A 19972-nucleotide genomic window follows, 5' to 3' on the forward strand; every position below is an offset into this window, starting at 1 on the left:
AATTTTATTTTATTTTATTTTACTTCTCAAAATACATTGTACTTGATTTTCATGCCCCTTTACCTGTTCCTCTCTCCCCTCTCCCATCGTATCTGTGCACTTGGCTTAAATACTTCAAGGAATTTTTGTGGTTATTCTGTCTTCTTCCCACCACTCTTTATTTGTTTGTGTGTTTATTTATTTCTTAATTTTTAGCTCCCACAAATAAGTGAGAACGTGTGGTATTTCTCTTTCTGTGACTGACTTGTTTCACTTAATATAATTTTCTGTAAGTCCATCCATGTTGTTGCGAATGGTAGTATTTTGTTCTTTTTTAATAGCAGAGTAGTATTCCATTGTGTAGACATACCACAGTTTCCTTATCCACTCATCAGATGATGGACATTTGAGCTGGTTCCAGCTCTTGGCTATTGTATATAGTGCTGCAATAAACATTGGAATACAGGTATCCCTTTGGCATGATGATTTCCATTCCTCTGGGTATATTCCCAGCAGTGGGATAGCTGGGTCATATGGTAGATCTATCTGTAATTGTTTGAGGAACCTCCATATCATTTTCCATAAAGGCTGCACCATTTTGCAGTCTCACCAACAAAGTATGAGAGTTCCTTTTTCTCCACGACCTCTCCAGCACTTATCGTTCTCAGTCTTTTGGATATTAGCCATCCTAACTGGAGTGAGATGGTATCTCACTGTGGTTTTGATTTGCATTTCCTGGATGTTGAGTTATATTGGGCACTTTTTCATGTGTCTGTTGGCCATTTGTACGTCTTCCTTTGAGAAATGTCTTTTCAGCTTCTTTGCCCATTTTTTAATTGGGTTATTTGTTTTTTTGTTGTAAAGTTGTTTGAGTCCCTTGTATATTCTGGATATTAATCCTTTGTCAGATGTATATTTTGCAAATATTTTCTCCCACTCTGTTGGTTGTTTTTTACTCTGTTGATTGTTTCTTTTGTGGTGCAGAAGCTTTTTAGTTTGATATAATCCCATTTTTTAATTTTACCTTTAGTTGCCTGTGCTTTTGGGTCCTATTTATGAATTCTGTACCTACTCCTACTTCCTGGAGTGTTTCCTCTATGTTTTCTTTAAGGAGTTTTATTGTTTCAGGATGTATATTTAATTCTTTAGTCCATTATGAGTTGATTTTGGTATATGGTGACGGATACGGGTTTATTTATTTATTTTTTGCAGCTGGCCATACGGGAATCCAAACCCATGACCTTGAGGTTATAAGGCTGAGCCTCTAAACAACTGAGCTAACCAGTTAGCCTCAACTTTAACTTTAAACTGGTGAGTAACATAAACCATCCCCTCTTCCTGGTCTTGTAAAGCAAGAGCACTGCCCAGCTACATCCTCGTGAGGCAAGCAGGACCTGTAGAGCCTGGTGCTTTGGGACCCTTCTTGCCTTCTCTTCCTGCATGGCCCCCACAGTCCAGCTCCAGCTGCGTGAGCCCTGCGTGCTTCCTCGTCTGCACATGGGTGTCTGCACAGCCTGATCTCCATGTCCCAGCCTTTCCTGCCTGTGTTGGCTTCTCAAGTGTTGCTTCCCTGTGAAGCTTGTCAGTGAGGCCCTTCTCTCCGTGTTCCCCTGATGCCCGTGTTGTAAACATACAGTCCTGTTTGTTTTCCCCGTACGAATGTGAACCTTTGGGAAAGGACCCTCTCTCACCTTTGTTTACCAGTTCTTGGCAAGCAGCTTCATGCAAGTGTCAGAGATGTCATAATGAAAATGGAGTCTCTTGTGCTAAAAAACCCCTGACAGAGCCAGGGAAGGCCGTGAAGGGATGTTCTCCTGCACGAATGCCTTGTAATGAAAATTATCACAAAGGACTCTGCAAAACCAGAACCTTGCACAAAGGTCATTGTAACCTTACGCAAAATACTTCTACGAGGCCATCTGCCCAGCAACTGTCTGTTCAACCTTGAACTGGCGTCACCTTGTTATTGATCCTTGTAGCCAAGGATAATTATCCCCAATCATGAAATTAATCCTCCATCACTTTTCCTTTAAAACCCTTTGTCTTCTTTTACCTCCCTGAATATGCAGTAAAGTACATAGTTTACTACAGCTTATATATTCCCATTGCAATGCCCTATTCCCAAACAAATGTCATTTCCTTTTATTTCATTTTATTTATTTTTATTGAAACACAATTGATAGTTCATATTTATGGGGTACAGAGTTGACTATCAATACTTGTGTACAACAGGTGATGATCAAATAAGGATAATTAGCATATCAATCATTACAAAACAAAATCATTCTTTGTGTCCATTAACCAATATCTCATTGACCCCCACCCATCCCCCTTTCCCATCTCTAGTAACCACAGTTCTCTTCTCTCCTTCTGAAAGTTCAATGTATTATTGTGATTGTCCTTTCTTTCCTTCCTTGCTTCTTCCCTCCCTCTTTCTTTTGTTGTTGAGAATGGCAGAACTTTGTTCTTTTTTATGGCTGAGTAGTATTCCATTTTGTATATATACCACATTTTCCTTATCCAGTCATCCCTTGATGGACACGTAGGTTGGTTCCATATTTTGGCTATTGTGAACAGAGCTGTGATGAACATGGGACTGCAGGTATCCCTTCAACATGATGATTCCCATTCCTTTGGGTATATACCCAATAGTAGGATTGCTGGATCATATGGTAGTTCTATGAGAAGACTCCATACTGTTTTCCATAATGGCTGTGCTAGTTTACAGTCCCACCAACAGTATAGGAGGGTTCTCCTTTCTCTGCATCCTTGCCAGCAATTGTTATTCTCTGTCTTTTTGATAATAGACAATGTTACTGGAGTGAGATGATATCTCGGTATGGTTTTGATTTGCTTTTCCCTGATGACTGGTGATGTTGAGCACTTTTCATATACTTGTTGGCCATTTGTACATCTTCTTTTGACAAATGTCTATTCAGCTTCTTTGCCCACTTTTAAGTTAGATTATTTGTTTGTTTTTTTTTTACTGTTAAGTTGTTTGAGTTCCTTGAATTTGGCCAAGGATATAAAAGGAGGTATCATATGTTACTTCTCCAAAGTGTCCTTAAAGGAAGAGGGGCAGAGGGGCAAGTGCCCGCCCCCTGCCTTTGTTTTTACCTTCCTCTTTCATGCTGGTTGGAATACAGACAAGATGGCTGGAGCTCAAGCAGCTGTGTTGGACCATGATTTAGAAGATACCCTTGGCAGATAGCAAAGCAACAGAAAAGGAAGCCTGGATTCCTGATGTCTGTGGAGAAACTATACAGCCCTCGACTGCTTACTTCTGGACTTTGTTTATTTAAGACAATTGTCATTTTGAGTATTATTTTGCTTGGCAGCTTAACCTAACCCTAACTGATAGGGAGCTATTGGGGAGGGGAACCACGAGGCTTCCGAGATGACAGGGTGGAACCCTGACTCTGCTGGATGGTCTTCCTGCCACTGCATGGGGAGGAAGGTTGACTGGATAAGGCCAGCACCGGAGAAAGCAGGTGGGAGGCAGAGGCTGCCTCAGTCCGGCTGACATCACTTAAGCCACTGTATCTGGTGTGTCACTATTTTTGCCTAACTCAATTTTTGTGTAAATCAGGGTCTCTGCCTTTTGCACCTATGAGTCCGATCTGATATAAGCATCAAAACTACTTCTTCAAACAAATCTTACTTAAAACCCTAATCTTATTCAATAGACACAAGTGGAACTGCTTCAGCTGAAGCAGGCAAGTGGGCTGGAGCCTGAGATCTCTCAAGAATTCCTTGTCCCCTTCACAGCATGGCCTGGAAATGAGACAACTAGATGAGCCTAGTGGAAGAACACGTGAATTCTGGGTGTTTATTTCTGTAACAAATGCCTGCTCCTTTCTGGAATCACTGCAAAGCCCAGTTAATGTATCATTGCTACTCTTTAGTACCTTTTTTCTCCCTTGTTAGTGGTGTTAATAAAGCACCAGACACCTTAGTTCAACAAGCCCAGCTATCCCTCAGCTTTCCCAACACGTTCAGTATCTTAGTCTTGTATGCTCGTTCTTTGGTTTGTTTTTTTTTTTTTTTTCATTTTTCTGGTGGTTGGCCAATATGAGGATCTGAACCCTTGACCTTGGTGTTATAACACTGTGCTCTAACCAGCTGAGCTAACCAGCCAGTCCCTAGGTTTTTTATTTTTATTAAAATAATGTTTTTGTATGCTCATTCTTAGTCCAGATGTGGCAATCATGTCTTTTAGCCCTAAATAATTCATTTATACTTCAACTTGTGAGTCTTGGGCTTAGGGTTAGCTAGACTCATAGGGACATTAACCCTCCTCTAGTTAATTCTGCCATCGTTTGGATCATTAGCATTCAGGATTTGTCCAGTTTGTTGCCCCTTGGGACTGACTTTAATTTGCAAATGCTCGGTAAGATCTTGAAAGGGAGTCAGATTCCAAACCCCCTATCCCAAGTTTCTATTGCTTCAGGAGAGGCTGGGAATGAGACCGAGACCAGGTGCCTCCTCTAAGGGATCTGAAGATTCCTGTGGGGGAAGGGTACCCCCGTCTCAGCTTCCGCTCTGCAGTCAGCTCTTGAGCTGGCACATTTACTAACTACGCCACACCTCTTAGTCCTGGGAAGGGAAGTGTGTTCTCTTCCTCAGACCACCACTGATCTGTTGGAATGTTGGACGCACTTTGCCAACGGAATGAGAATTTTCCTCTTGACTTGAGCATTGTTGACATTTTCATTAGCAACTCAGGCTCCAAAAGCCACATCTTGGCAAGAGAAGAGGTGAAATCTTGCTCAAGCATTTGCTCCAGGCAACCACTCTGGGATTCAGGGCTGAATCTTTTCATCAGAGGCACAGAAGCCCTGGAATCAAGGGACATCATTCCTTCCAGCTCCAGGAAGAAAGACACAGAATCACAAGCTGTTCTTTCCTCTTCCCAGGGCTTACACATGCCGTTGCTGCTGATCCAGCGAATTTTCAGAACTGGACTCTGGTATCAGACTTGTTGTAAAGGATTTTAAAGTACCATAAAATCAGAGGCTTGGTAGAATTTCCAGCTACTCGGGCTGGCCCGGTGGCGCATTGGAGAAGTGCACCGGAGTTAGACCAGCATGGATACTCCTTTTCCCAAAGGCAGAAAGATGAAGCTCACATTCACACCACCCTTGGCCGACAGGTGCATGGCACTCCTTTTATTGTTTGTTGGTGTCTTTGCTAAGTCAATAACTTTACTTGTATTTATGGGGCACCTGTTTTGTGCCTAGAACCATGCTCGGTACTAAGAAGGTCTTAAAAAAGATGTGATTTCTGCCAAAAGAGGTCGAATGCGTTAATGGAATGGAATGTCTCTGCTACCTGGAATGAAGATACCGAGCTCCGTGAAACCCAGACCACAGTGGATGTGGGAAAGAGGGTAGGGAATTTGGTTGCTTGGGGGTATAAGCAGAAAGTGAGATTCACTGCGTCTCAAAGTGGGGCACACCCTCGGCTTTGTCACATCTTCGAATGCAGATTTGCTGTACTTTCCAGCAGGAGTTTCACTTTCACAAAACAGGGTCTTTATCGGACTTGACAGTTGTGTCTTGTGTCTTGTGTCCAGTGAGATGCCTGAGAAGTGGTAGACACTTGATAAATACTTGCTAAATGAACTACTGGTGCACACCCTCCTACTCTCCCCTGGACTGCCTCTGCAGTTATTTCTGGTTGAGTTTTGGGAAAAGGATGGCCTCTTTCTGCGGTGTCTCCAGGACCTGGGTGAGGGCTCTGGGGCTGAGTAAGAAGTGTCACAGCACCTTGGAATGTGTTTCCAGATACCCTTCCCTCGGTTGTTCATCAGAGGGGCCTCCTGAGAGCTTTCCAGAACACTAATGAGAGAAGTCCAGCATCTGCTTATCTTTGGGAGGCACATACCTTCCCCTTTGCTGTCTCTGATGGTTGTTATCTGAAAACTGTCTAGACTTTAGATGCGAATTGGGCTAAGGGGAATGAGAATGAAATTTTCTTCACTTGGGGGTGGGAGTGGACACATGAAATATCCCCATTCCTGACCTCTGGGCTAACTCCCTGCATAGTCATCTGGAGGCCCCACACTTGGAATGGGGCTTGTTGGTGTCCGAGTGATGTCCCATCACAAGGAGACTATGCATTTGCTTGGCTTGCACAAAGAGTTTTTGCAATAAACTTTTCCATTTGGGTGAAAAGGGAACAGCAAGAGCCTTTAATCTTGCCTTTTGTGTTGTATCTGTGATGGGGTTAGGGTGATTGCTCCAACTGCTTAGAAAGCATTTTGGTGGGATGGTGGGAGGTGGATTCCAGCCCCTTTTTGGATCCATGTCTAACTTTTTATTTAAGAAAAAAAAAAATCTACTTTTATCCCAAAGCTCATCATGCTTGCATCCAGCCAAAAGTACATTTTTCTGCAGTTTATTAAACATGTTGCCTCTTAGATCTTATATTAAAATCTATTTCCTTTCTGTAGGGGACAAGTTGAAACCAGAAAAGTTGCCTTGTAATTTTTTCCACTTTGATTCTTCTGCTTGCAGAGGGCAGCCCAGATTCTCCAGCTGCAGGAGGGAGCTGCTCCTTAGGCAGAAGGGAATTAACTCTTGATGGGCTGCCTTGGGGTAGGGGAGAGCAGCTGGCTTTCCCCGCTTCCCCGGGGGCCTAGGCCCCCATTCACTGCACAACTCTGACTTGGCGTCAGCCGAAGGAATGAGGGAAGGATGTCACTGTTAAGACTGAGTTAAATTAAACCTTTCCCTTCTCTATTCCACAATCAAAGAGAAATTATTATCTGTTAGTTAGACCCAGAAGGGATTCTTCCCACTCTGTGGGGCCTTCCTTGAGCTGTCCAACCTTCAGCAAGATCTCCCTCCTCTGATCTCCACTTGTCTTACAGTAATGGACACTTCAAGGTCCTGGAAATCTCCAGAGAAAAGAACTCACTTTCTCCCAATGCAGCATCCTGTGCAGACCTCTCTGATTGTTAAGATCTTCCTCACATTGGGTTGGAGTCTGTCCTGTTCCCACGCTCTCTGTCCTGATGCTGAAGTCACCCAGTTTGATGCAAAACACTGTCTCATGGGGGAAGATTAGGAACACTGGTCTGAGACCCCAGTACAGTAGCTATGAGCTTAAATGCTCACCAGGGCCTGGGAGGAGACCTAAATTGTAGGAGCAGGTAGAGTGGATGGGTAAGTGGCCAGCAACGGCCTTAGTGCTGGCGGGACACAGGAGGGAAAGTTCCATTTACAAAAGGGAGAGTTGCTTCTGCCAATCATTGCTGTGGGAACATGTGCCCAGAGTGTCCAGAATTGGCAATTTTTCAATTCACATTTTTTTTTTCTTTTTGTCTTTTTCCGTGTCCGGCAACGGATCGCAACCCTCAGTGTTGCTCCCGTACCGGACTAGGACCGGCAACGGAATCGCAACCCTCGGTGTTGCTCCCGCGCCTCGCTCAGCCAGTGAGTGGGAACTGGTCTGTAAATCACAACTTCAGGACAGAAACAGCCCTTGGGTCTTTACTTTGTGATAGAAAAATGAAGATCGGGAACTACAATCTCCCCTGAAATCCTTTAAAGCCCCCCCCCCCCCGCCTCCCACCTGCCACTGTTACTTTTGCTATTCTCTGTTTCCCAGGAATGATTAACACAAGGTATCCATTATCTAGCTATGTATCCATCTATTTATATGTACACACACATATACACTTATATATAAATATATCTTATATGTATAAAAAGAAATATATTCAAAATTCAAAATGGTCATGCATATTTGCATATCTATACTCGGAAATAATTTCATCATATTCCAGAAAATGCTGAAGTGACAAGGCCTAAATAGGAAAACATGGGGTTTTTCACTGACTGGGGACACTCTTTGGATTTTTTCAACTTCTGCCTCCCATTCTCTAATCAGTCTTCTTTCTGAGACAGAGGACTTTGAAATTTGTAGTGCATACTTAAATCGTTGTAATTTAAAAGAAGGTGTTGAAAGAGTGAAGGAGGACGGTTCCCTCACAGAAGTTACCTATTTCAAGAGCATTTGAAATTCCAGAAGCTGCTGTTTATGTGGCTTCTAGTTCATTCTGCTGGAGAGAGAAAATGCTTTGGCTGGTTTTGTATGAGTCAGTGGTTCGTCTTGTGCCCATCTTCAGGGCCTGCCTACCTAGGGCACTGAGCAGACCCACCTCCTCCTCAAGACAGCTGGCTGTGATCCTGCCAAGTCAAGCAAGTCTGCTTTCTAAGAAGGGGAGAAGGCGCTTCCCCTGGGAGGATGCCACAGAGGTTGTGCCAAAGAGCCCCAGCTACAAGGGACCAGCTGGGCAAAGCTAGTAACGAAATGTGGATCTTGAAAAAAACCCCAAAGCCTTTAAGAAATGTAGTTTTATTTATTTATTTATTTATTTTTCCTTTTTGTGATCTTGAAAAAAACCCCAAAGCCTTTAAGAAATGTAGTTTTATTTATTTATTTATTTATTTATTTATTTTTCCTTTTTGTCTTTTTTCGTGGCCGGCAACGGATCACAACCCTCAGTGTCACGCCCGTACCGGACCGGGACTGGCAACGGGATCGCAACCCTCGGCGTTGTCCCCGCACCTCGCTCAGCCAGTGAGCGGCCGGTCTGTATGTGGGATCCGAACCCTCGGCGGGAGCGCCACCGCGCTTCCCAAGCGGCGCACTATAGCAGTGCGCCACCGGGCCGGCCCAAGAAATGTAGTTTTAACAGTATGCACCAGTGACCCCAGAACTTTCATGGTCATGTTTCCTTCCTAAGGCAAGAACAGAGGCCTCGAGAGGAAGGGAGTGACTTGTAGCCTTCTGGGACAAGTTGACACCCACTGGCCTCTCCTCGTCCCTCTGTATCTGCACTGCATATTTTGGCATTTAATTCTGCTCTGTTTCTAGTTATTCTCTAGTTGTTTCATGCCTAGGTGTCTCATCTTCCCAAATAACCTGGTGTCAGCAATTCCTTCTTTCAGAGTGGTCGCAAAAGGCTTTCTGTACACGGGCCGCATTATACACTGGATCCAAGGACCCTGGTCTCTGACCCTCCATCTGGCATCCAGGGAGCCTGGGGGCCCTGAGAGCCAGGTGAGCTCTGCAGCTGTGGCCAGGCTGGCTTGTTCCTGCCAGCTCCTGCTGCACCTGCCTCCTCATTCTGGCCCTCTCCTGGACCTCCACAGGCCTTCACTTCCACTCTTCTCCTTCTCGCCTGACGTCGAGGGACACTGGTGCTTTGGAGGTGCTGCCACACAGCTCTGCCTGCTCTCCGATATGTACACGCTGGACATCTGCTTGACTCAGGTCTAACTCAAGCTTATAACGCTCTGTGGACTTGGAGATTCTCGTTCTGGCCCCACCTTGGCAAGGGCCAGACCTGCTATTTTGGTTAATTCTCTCCTCCGTCTGAACCCCACCCCCTTCTGGCTCTCTTCTATCTTCCTTGGACCTCTGAGGCTATTGCCCCGACTGTCACCTCCATGCAGGCAGCATCAACCTTCTCGTTATTATTCCTAACGGTCCCTCACAATGTTTGTGAAGTTGAACTGATGTCACCGAAAATGTGACTGTTTTCAGAGTAAGACAACAGTTGGTGTGTGACCAAGGGACAACCACCAGGGAACAAGCCCATGCTGAGTCTGGAGACTGGTGTGGGATGAACACAATGAACCACACCTTCTGCAGAGGAAGGTCTGACATCTTCCCCCCTTCCTCAATAGTATGCTCAGGGAGAGGGGAGACGTCTCGCCTGAGCCACACTAACCAGCAGCAACCAGTGCTTCTAGTGTTCTGACAATCTGCAGCTAAAAATCACTAGGAACTTGTATTAGTTAGGCTTCTCCAGAGAGACAGTGCCCATAGGTACACATACATTTATTATAGACACTGGCGTACATGGCTATGGAGGCCTGGATGTCCCACCATCTGCCATCTGCAAGCTGGAGAATCAGGAAGGCCAGTGGTGTAGTCCAGTCTGAGTCTGAGGCCTGAGGACCAGGGGGCTGATGGTGTTAGTCCTGGGCTGAGCAGGAAGGCCTGAGAACCAGGAGCACCAATGTCCGGGGGCAGGAGAAGATGGACGTTCCAGCTCAAGCAGAGAGAGGGAGAGAGAGGAAGGTAGAGGGAGGGACATAGGGAAGGAGAGAGTGAGAGGTAGGGAGAGAGGGAGGGAGGCTCATCCTTCCTCTGCCTTCTTGTTCTGTTCAGGCCCTCCTTGGGGTGCTTGGTGCCCACCCACATCTACTTTACTTAGTCCCCCAATTCAAATGCTCATCTCTTCCAGAAACACCATCACACACACTAAAGAAATAATATTTTGCCAGATATCTGGGCATCTCTTAGCTCAAGTCCACCCGTTATCAACTTGGCACTTATAGACATCTTCTTAAACCATACTTAATCTCTGAATAAAGACAATAACAAGGTTATAGTTCCACCTAATGTGATACAACTATCCTGTGTGCAACCAAAAATGCACTAACCCCTTCCTTAGAAAAGGAAGTCCTTGAGTGATGTTTACTCTTCTTGTGATATCCCATAACCTAAATATCATGATGTAGAATTAACAATACTTAATTACTGATATAAAGTTAATACATCTTATGTTATAAGGAATAAGAAAGCAAAGAAAAAGATATTTGCTTAATACACATGTATATACATACAAACATATTAATAATATAACATTTATAACAATGTTTGTAACTCACAACAATTACAGTCTTTGTTTCTAAGCTCATCACTGGGCTGTAGCAGGTATTGATGACTACCTTCTTCTACTGCCCATTCTGTGTTCCCTTTGCCTTTATGCAGCTGGTCATGGTTCTTTACCTGGTGGGGAGCCAAACTGTCATCCCTGAAGGATGTGGCCTAGGATTGGCAGTCCTGCCTGGATTGGGTTGTTGTAGTTTTCCATTGACCTCGATCACAGGGCATAGTAAAACTAAGAGATGCCCTACAGGATCTCCTGCATTCCAGACGTGCTCTTCCTGACCTCCACTGTGGAGTAGGAGTCAACTTCCCCTTGGTAGTCTGAATTAATCACCCCAATCAACACAGTAACTCCCTTGGCCTGTTGACTGAGAGGCATGGGGACCCAAAGTGGCCGGGTGGCGGCCTTGACTTCCAGTTCAATAGAGTCACTGTTGTGTGTCCTGGTGGAAGCATTCCTCCCTCTGGAGCTTAGATCTCTAGGCCAGCAGAGCACTCAGTGTTGGGAAGAGGAGTGGTCTGGGATGTACTAGTATGATCTGCTCCTCTTCCTCCTTGAACCAGTAAAAGCCCCTCTTGGATGAGAATTTTCTTGTCCACAGTTGACTTTGATGTATCAAGAATACTTGGAAGAGTCAAAAAATGTCAAAAAAGCATTTTCCTATTTTCTTTTCATTGAAAGGTGGGTGGTTTGAGCTCGGTGAACAGCACAGTCTTGCTGTCCTGTAGGAGGTACAGAGTAAAAAATGTCAAAAAAGCATTTTCCTATTTTCTTTTCATTGAAAGGTGGGTGGTTTGAGCTCAGTGAACAGCACAGTCTTGCTGTCCTGTAGGAGGTACAGAGCTTTTCCCCATTATGAACATGTTGCAGTAAACATCTTTGTATACATCCTTCACAATGGTGACTGTGTTTCTACAGAAGCAGGATTACTGGGTTGAAGGGATAGATATTTTAAATTTTAAAATGGAAAACTTTTAAATCGTCAGATCGCTTTTTAAAAAAAGCACTCTTTTTCCCTACGTCCCTGCTAGCAATAGGCGCTATAGTGCTTTAAACTTTTTCCATAGTTTGATGGGTATAACGCAATGTTTCACTGTTATTTTAATTTACATTTCCCTGATTGCTTGTGGTTTGAGTGTCTTTGCTATATTCACTGGGTGTTTGAACTCCCTCTTCACTGTATTCCCTATTCATATCATTTGCCCAATTTTTAGATCCAGTTATTTGTCTTATTCTTGTCAGTTTGTAAGAGTTTTTATGTAGGATAATTACTAAACCTTTATCTGTCCTGTATGCTACAAATGTTTTTTGCAGACCTATACTTTGTCCATTGTCTTTATTTATGAATATTACTTGCTACGCAAATTCTTTAAATTTTTATGTAGTTAAGTGTGGCTTTTTCTTTTTTCAGCCTCTGGGTTAGGCAGGTCTTCCCTCACTCAGACTATTCGTGAAATCTCCTAGATTTTCTTGCAAGATTTTTTCTTTTTTCACTTTTAAATAAATAAATACCTTTTGAATTGCAACATACATATATGCACATACACATAAAGCACAAATCCTACATGTGCACAGCTAGATGAATTTTCACAAAGTGAACACGCTCACATAACCCACATAAAGAAATAACCCCCAAGTTCGTCCCGAGCTCCTTCCCAGTCACTACCTATTCCCAAGGTAGCCTCTTTGCTGACGTCTAACATTAGATTAGTTTTACATAAAAGCTTTTATTTATTTATTTTTAAATTAAAAATTTAATCCATTTGGTGTTTTGAATATGTCTTGAGATGGAAATCCCACTTTTCCCCACATTAATGGCCAATTGTACTATCACAAACTATAAAATAGTTCGTTTTTTTTTTTTTTCGCTCAATTCTAACATTGTGGTTAAAAAATATTTCAATCTAGCATGATATATTTCTGGATTCTCTACTCACTTTTATTGATATACTTTTCCTATACGAAGGTCTTACTGATTAGAGCACAGTGGCGTATGTATTGTTCTGTCTGGTGAGATGGACCCCCAAATACTTTGCCTCCCAGCCCTGACCCTGCCTTCTGTTTGACTTCTGAGATACTATCAGCCATTTATTCTTCTCATTTTTTTTTGAGGTCAAGTTATGCATTTCTAAAATATAAACCAAAAAAACCCAACATTAATTTCCTGTTGGGTTCTATTGGGTATAGCATTAAATTCCCATGTTAATTGGAGAGAATTAACATTTTTGTACTGGCTTCCAGGGAAAACATGGTTTGCCTTTCTATCCATTCTAATCTTGTTACGTTCAACAGTAAGATTTTATAGTTTTAAAATATGAATCCTGTGTCCTTCCTGATAACGTTATTTTTAAGTATTTTATTTTTCCTAGGTGTACTTAGGAATAATTTCATAGTTTTTGTTGCTACTGTAAATGGAATATTTTGTGCTATTCTTTTCGATGCTTATTTCTAGAGTACAGAAAAACTATAAAAAATATGTTTCTCTTGTATTCTGCCCCTATGTTAGTCTGCTCAGGCTGCCATAACATAATTCCACAGGCTGGGTGGCTTAAACACAGACATTTATTTTTTCACAGTTCTGGAGGTTAAAAGTCCATGATCAAGGTCTCCTGTTTCTGGAGAGACCTCACTTCTTGGCTTGCAGATGACCTGCGTTCTCACCGGGTCCTCACATGCTTTACCTCAGTGATGCTCTGAGAGAGAGAGAGAGATGATCCTTTTATAAGAACACCAGTCCTATTGGTCACCCTTATGACCTCATTTAACCTCAAATGTTAGGGGTTAAGGTATTAACACTTTGGGAGACACAATTCAGTTTATATCAGCCTCCTTACCAAATTATATTAAATCTTGTAGTAGGTTTTTTCTTTATTAAAGATCCTTGAATTTTCTAGGTTTACAATAATATCTCCAAGAAAAAAAAGAAGGAAAAAATCCCCAAACTCTTTCTTTTTTCCAAATGGTTATGTGCATCATTTCATACGTGTCTTAGTATACTCATGTCTAGAAGCTCTAAGACCTTTAAAAAAATTGATAGTGATAGAAGGATAGAAGGAATTTCTGTCAAGACGGTATTAGTGTTTTGTCATTCAGGATAATATTTGCTGGTGTTTTTTTGGTAAACTTTTTATTATATTTAGGTATAAATATAATAATTTTTCTATTTCTCTTTTGTACAGTTTTTATTAATTTCTGTCAAGACGGTATTAGTGTTTTGTCATTCAGGATAATATTTGCTGGTGTTTTTTTTGGTAAACTGTTTTTATTATATTTAGGTATAAATATAATAATTTTTCTATTTCTCTTTTGTACAGTTTTTATTGGGATTGGCTGCTGAATTTTATGACGTACTCTTCTAGAATCTGTCAGTAGCTGCCCATGCCGTCTTACCGCTCACCTGTGTGTACCAGAGGTTGTTTGCTATGACATGGTGATTCTCTCTTTACCCAGGAGTTTTTCCTTCTGGCCTTGAGCACTGTAGGGCAAGCCTGAAGTGCCAGAAGATGAACGCCTCTGCAGTAGTTCTCAACTAATGACAGGTGGGATCTGGCAGACAGCTTTCTGGTGTCCTTGCCTCTTGGTAGAGCTACATGTGGAGCGTGCCCAGAGCTCCCCAGTGGCTGAGCTCCAGCTGCCACAGTGGGGCCTGGTTTTATTGGCTCCCTCCCTTCTCTGTCCCACCTCCTCATCCCCTATTGGTGTTTCCTGGATCATGTCCTTAGTAACCAATTTTTGTTTGAATCCTTCTCTCAGGGTATGCTTTTGGAGAAATCTAAACCGAGACAGTTGTGGAATCATAGGATTTTCTCCATTAGTTTACTGATTTAATGCATGTCAACAAACCAGTTGGTGGGCCAGCTGCCTGTTTTTGAAAATAAAGTTTTACTGGAACACAGACACACCCGTTTGATTACTATTGTCTAAGGCTGCTTTTGTGTTACAATGGCAGTTGAATAGTTGTAACACAAACCATATGCCTGAAAGTCTAAAATGTTTACTGGCTAGTCCTTTAAGAAAAAGTTTTCCAGAGCCATTGTAATGAATTAATTTGATGGATATCGTAATACTTACTGAACACTCCATATATTACTAAAATAAGCTCTATTTTTTCAAACTGTGCTATTCTTTTGGTAATTTGCTAAAATTCTATTTGCTAATCTGTGTATATTTTGCACATATATTCATAAGTGAAACTGGTTTATGGCTTTTTCTTCATTCTTCTGTTTTTCAGGCTTTTGTATTAAATGTATTTTGGCTCCATGAAAATTGGAAAACTTTTTATCTTTTTCTATATAAATAATGTAAAACACATGGGAATTATGTAGTTTTTAAAGGTTAGCTATAAGGTCATGGAACCTTTTTAATGTTATTAGGATTTTTATCTTTAAACACTTTTCTAATGTCTTTTTAAGAAACTGGTTTATTCAAGTTTTCCATTTCTTCTTGGATCGATTTTTGAGAGTTTTCATTTCCTTTTTTAGGCAATTATGTTTTAGCCGATGTCTAAGACGGCAGTGGGAGGACGGGAGGAACACCCAAAATGGCTGCGGAGAGTCTCAGGTCCCTAGAACAGCACGTTTTCTGACAATCATAAAAGCACCCCTGCCCCTTCTTCTTCACCACCACATCCCCTTCCCCCACGTGCGAATTTCCCCACCTATAGAAGAGTCCCAGCTCAGCTTAAACCCCGCTGGCTTCCCTCCCCTTCCTTCTCAGCCAATAGGAACAGTCCGGCTCAGCCTAACTGGATATAAAAGGCCCACCCTGACTCTCCCTGCGGCTGCTCCCACTTCCCAGAGGGCAGCCCATGTGTTCATTTTGCCTGCCTGATACACTTTGGTTGAGTCCCTGTCTCCTGGTGTGTTTTATTATCGCGATCTAGCCGGGGTTTTTTCCTTTCACTTTTGGCGTTCACTTATGTTGTCTTAAAGCTGCATGTACTATTCTTTCATAATTATTTTTGTTTGTATCTGATATGTGTCATTCTCATTCTGATTGTGGCCATTGGTGCTGTCCCTCTTTTTCACTGTCAGAGTTGTAAGAGCTTTATCTATTTATTGACTTTTTAAATAACCAACTTTTTGGATTTTTTTTTTACCCTTTCTACTGTTTTTTTCCTGTTTCATTAATATCATCTTTTACCTTCATTAATTCTCTCTCCATAGCCCTCTTTTTCACTGTCAGAGTTGTAAGAGCTTTATCTATTTATTGACTTTTTAAATAACCACCTTTTTGGATTTTTTTTTTTACCCTTTCTACTGTTTTTTTCCTGTTTCATTAATATCATCTTTTACCTTCATTAATTCTCTCTCCATAGTTTTTTTTTGGTTTATTTGTTGTTGTTGTTCCAATTTCTCTACTTGAGTGCTTAATTCCAAGGTTTGCTGCAGGTTTTGTGAGGCCTGAAGCTTTTATAATTTGGGGAAACTTCTTTTTAAAAAGTTACAAAATTATGAATATAAAATTAAATATAGGGGTCTGTGTAAATGAGGAGCTCTGAAACCTCCTAAGCAGCGTAGACCATCTCCCTCAGACTACTTTCTTCATCTTTCCATACTTCTCTTATAATAAAGAAAGTGTTTAAGGTTATATGTTTCTAGCTCTTTGTGTGTCCCGTAAGTGAAGCCAGTAGAAGAACTTGCATAGACCACTGAAAGAAAGAGCTTCCAAGCAAGAGTTCTGCACCCAGCTAGGATGTCATTCATCTTCAGGGTAAAAGATGTTTGTGTATAGACAAGAATCCATAGAGTATATATCACCCACATACCCTGTCTGAGAAAAATAATGAGAAAAGATCCAGATAAAACAATAAAGAAACAGAGAGAAATCTCAAGGTGAGGAAAGTGAGAAAAAATACATATGTGTGTATATATGTTTGAAACAAGTGCATAAGGATAAATAGTCTGGAACTGTGTAGCATAAGTACAAGAGAAAGAATCTAAAAAAGAAAGCACTAAATTATCTTACCGTAATAGAGGGGCTGGTTTGTGGGGGGGAAAGGGGTAAGGAAAATGTTCCAAATATTTTAAGAGGAGTTGTGAAGGAAAGGGAACAAATATGAAAATTTTCTCCTTATTCTTTTAAAATGGAGTTGGCAGCTTCTGGTCAAGATGGTGGAATAGGTGGTCCCCAGAGTCACTCTCTCCCACAGTCGACCAATTTACAACTACTAAAAAAGCAATGGCAACCAAGCTGGGGCTGCTAGAACTCAGGGGAAGAGGAGGAGAGACCTATGGAGTGCACAAAGTCAGGAGAAGCCACGGTGAGAGAAAGAAAGTACTGCTCCAACCATCTTGAGCCCCAGCCGCGTCAAGGCTGGCCCTGGTGAGCACACAATGGGAGCTGGCAAAAGCTGCAGCTGTGCCCTTTGTGTCCCCTCTGGTTGCTCAGAGGCTGCAGGGGAGAAGAGGGCCTTGGTGGGGCCAGCTAGACCACTAACAGGGTTCCTGTGGACCCACATAGGAGCAAGGAGCCACAGACAACTGAGAGAGGGAAGGACTGAGAGGCGGGTGAGTCATCTGAGTCACAGCAAGGGATCAGTGTTCAGCTGGTCCCATGGGAAGTGGAGTGTGGAGGGTGGAGGAGACGGGCCACTGGGGGAACCCTTGGCACAGCATGGAAAGCTGGTCTGTCCTCCAGTTGGTACAGGACCACTCAGTGGAGACTGGTCAGGAATATAGAACTCTAGGGGGTACAGTTTGCTGAAAAGATTCAAACCCAGACCAGAGTTTCCACACAACCCAGGAGTATGGGACCTCACAAGACTCAGAAGTGCTTACAAGGTCAACAATTAAAACCTGAGTTGCACAAAAAGCTTTCCCCAGAGAACCAGCAGCAAAGCAGCAATTTAGCTCAACCACAGGGCTCAAGTGCTGGTCTCTACAAGAAGTCCCCCATTTTAGGGGCCGGCCGGTGGCGCACTGCTACAGTGCGCCAATTGGGAGTGCGGCGGCGCTCCCGCCGAGGGTTCGGATCCCACATACAGACCCGCCGCTCACTGGCTGAGTGAGGTGCGGACGCAACACCGAGGGTTGTGATCCCGTTGCCAGTCCCGGTCCGGTACGGGCGCAACACTGAGGGTTGCGATCCGTTGCCGGTCACGAAAAAAGACAAAAAAGGAAAAAAAAAAAAAAGAAGTCCCCCATTTTAGAAGTATGCAAAGAAATTAGTTCCAGTGCACAGTTTAAGTGGTGGGGGTAGCTAATAATCCAACACAGAAGTAAAAGAAAAACCAAAATCTCACAGATCAGAGACAAAATTTTGATATTAACCAGTGGAGGTCTAACACCACCAAAGAACACCTATAAAGCCTGAAAGAGCTGGAAGCTCCCCAGGCTCCTGAGCCAGGGTGGAGGGGTTCTGAGGGCCTCAGCACCCCTGTCCATGTCTGCATCCAGCCTGGCCATGGCTGACCTGCTGCCAGAAGCGCCAGGGGCCCATGAGCCGGGTTGTGGGTGTGAGGGTCTTAGCCATGCCCCTGATGTTCACATCCAGCCCAGCATCAACAGACAACCAAGCCACCTCTGGAAACCCTCCAGGATCCCAAGCTGGGACACCTGCGGGCGGGTGTCAACCACACCCCCTGCCAGCAAATGAGTTGGCTGTGGGCCAGCCCCACCTCCCCACCTCCACCTCTGTTTCCCTACCCCCCTTACCTGCCCCCCCCCACTGCTCTGCAACATTTTTGAATGTGAAAATAAAATTAAATTAAATAAATAAATGGGGTTGGCAAGTTGAGGATAAAAAGGTTTATTCTCCTTAATGTAGAGAATAAACCACAGCTGTCACTTCTTTCTTCCACCCTCCTCAGAGGTGACCACTCTTTTGAGTTTTATAATTATTGTTCCTTTTATTCTAGTTTTATACATGTATCTCCAAGTATTATATTTTTGTTTTGCCTGTGTATTAGTCTGTTTTTGTTGCTTATAACAAAGTACACTGAACTGGGTGATTTATAAAGAAAATGAAATTTATTGCTGACAGTTTCTGAGGCTGGGAAGTCCAAAGTCCATCTGGTGGTGGTGACAGTGACCCAGGGGTCTCACATTGCAAGATGGTGGAAGCAGAGAGAGCAGAGAGAGAAAGACAGACTCTCCTCTTCTTTTAAAGCCCTCAGAACCACACCCCTGACCACCGTTTTTAATCCATTCACTACTGCACGGTCCTACAATCCAGTCACCTCTTTCAAGGCCCCACCTTTCAATTATCGTAATAGGATCTCCCACCCTCTTAACAGTCATAGTGGGAGCTAAGTTTCTAATACATAAAACTTGGAGGACACAATTCAAGCTTCAGAGAGTTTTGGGGGAACATAATTCAATCTACAGCCTGGTTTTTTTTTGAAATATACATGTATAGTTTAATAATGCATGTACTTTTCCAAAACCTGCTTTCTCCTCATAATTATGTTTTTGAGATTCATCAGTATTAATACAGTATTTCACTAATTTTCACTGCTATAAAATATTCCATTATTTGATTTCACTATAATTTCTATACGAATTTACCTGTTTATGACATTTGGGTAGCTTCTCTTTTTATTGCCATTGTGACCGTTGTCACTCACGTTTCTTGGTGTGATAATTCTTCTGCAGTATTTGACTCAGCATGAGATTGCTGAGTCAGAGGGTGTACACATCTTCCGCTAATCTGGATAATCACAACTGTTTTCTGAAATGGTTAAACCAATTTATACTCGCACCAGCAGTGTATGCCATTTAGATCCACATCCTCCCTGAACTAGATTTCTATTGTTGCTGTAACAAATCACTACAAATGTAGTGGCTTAACAGCAACACAGATATATTCTCTTCACATTCCAAAGGTCAGAAGTCTGAAATCAGTTTCCCTGGCTCTAGCAGGGTGCTGATGGGGCTGGATCCTTCTGCAGGCTCTGAGGGAAGAGTCCATCCTTCAGCTTTTAATGGCAGTCTGGATTCCTTGAAAGTGCGCCACTCCAGTATCTGCCTCCACATCCCATCACCGTCTCCTCTTCTGTAGTTGTATTTCCCTTTGACTCCCTCTCATGAGGACACTTGTGATGATATCACTGAGCCCACCGGGATGATCCAGGATCATCTCCCCTGAGCCCACTGGGATGATCCAGGATCATCTCCCCATTTCAAGATTATTCATTTAATCATACCTGTACACAAAGTCCCTTTTGCAATGTGAGGTAACATGTTCACAGAGTCTGGCGATTGGGATGTGGACATTTGGGGGCCATTATTCAGCCTACCATACTCCCCAACTCTTGATACGATCTGACTTTTTTTTTTTTTTTTTTTTTTTTTTTTTTTT

At 42.8% G+C, this 19972-nt stretch overlaps 1 long non-coding RNA gene across 1 annotated transcript; it reads left to right on the forward strand.

Moving 5' to 3' along the window:
* Positions 1-1199: 1199 nt before the first annotated feature.
* On the forward strand, positions 1200-14569 carry LOC103587283. Its single transcript, XR_550212.1, has 2 exons — positions 1200-1290; positions 13987-14569. It is a non-coding gene; the product is annotated as an uncharacterized LOC103587283 (long non-coding RNA).
* Positions 14570-19972: the final 5403 nt, after the last annotated feature.

Source organism: Galeopterus variegatus, unplaced genomic scaffold, assembly GCF_000696425.1.
Source record: "Galeopterus variegatus unplaced genomic scaffold, G_variegatus-3.0.2 Scaffold438, whole genome shotgun sequence".
NCBI classification, from domain to species: domain Eukaryota; kingdom Metazoa; phylum Chordata; class Mammalia; order Dermoptera; family Cynocephalidae; genus Galeopterus; species Galeopterus variegatus.